The following is a 654-nucleotide window of genomic DNA, read 5'->3' as shown; positions in this document are numbered from 1 at the left end:
ACAAGAAGGTGTGGTAGAGGTGAGGAGATGAAAAGGTGACAAGAAGGTGTGGTAGTGGTGAGGAGATGAAAAGGTTACAAGAAGGTGTGGTAGAGGTGAGGAGGTGAAAAGGTGACAAGAAGGTGTGGTAGTGGTGAGGAGGTGAAAAGGTGACAAGAAGGTGTGGTAGTGGTGAGGAGATGAAAAGGTGACAAGAAGGTGTGGTAGAGGTGAGGAGGTGAAAAGGTGACAAGAAGGTGAGGAGAAGGAGGAGATGAGGGAAAGAAGGTGTGGTAGAGGTAGAGGTGCTCATGGTGTAGTGGTTATCACATCTGTCTAACACACAGAAGGTCCCAGGTTCGAGACCTGGTGAGCACATCTTATTTACTTCACGAAAATAATTATTATTATGGGGATTCATTAGGTAACAGTGATCGTAAGGAAATTAGATTTAATGTTAAATGAGAGGATAGAGTCAGCAGTAACAACACATTAATACCTGACTTCAGGAAGGCAGACTATGAGGGCTTAAGAAAGCAGCTGCAAAGGCTTAGGGCAGTAACTTGGAGGGCGAGTACAATAGTCTGGTCAGGGAGATTAAACTAGGACAGAAACAGTTTATACCTCACAGGGAAGTCAGGTTAACAGGTAATTACCCGCGATGGATGACAGACA

General features: G+C 44.8%; 1 non-coding gene across 1 annotated transcript; it reads left to right on the top strand.

The window, feature by feature from the left end:
* Positions 1–284: 284 nt before the first annotated feature.
* On the top strand, positions 285–357 carry Trnav-aac (transfer RNA valine (anticodon AAC)). Its single transcript has one exon. It is a non-coding gene; the product is annotated as a tRNA-Val (tRNA).
* The last annotated feature ends 297 nt before the right edge of the window (positions 358–654 follow it).

This window comes from Eriocheir sinensis, unplaced genomic scaffold, assembly GCF_024679095.1.
Source record: "Eriocheir sinensis breed Jianghai 21 unplaced genomic scaffold, ASM2467909v1 Scaffold1141, whole genome shotgun sequence".
NCBI classification, from domain to species: domain Eukaryota; kingdom Metazoa; phylum Arthropoda; class Malacostraca; order Decapoda; family Varunidae; genus Eriocheir; species Eriocheir sinensis.
The sequence above is the reverse complement of the archived record's forward strand: the minus strand, read 5'-3'. Positions and strand labels throughout refer to the sequence as shown.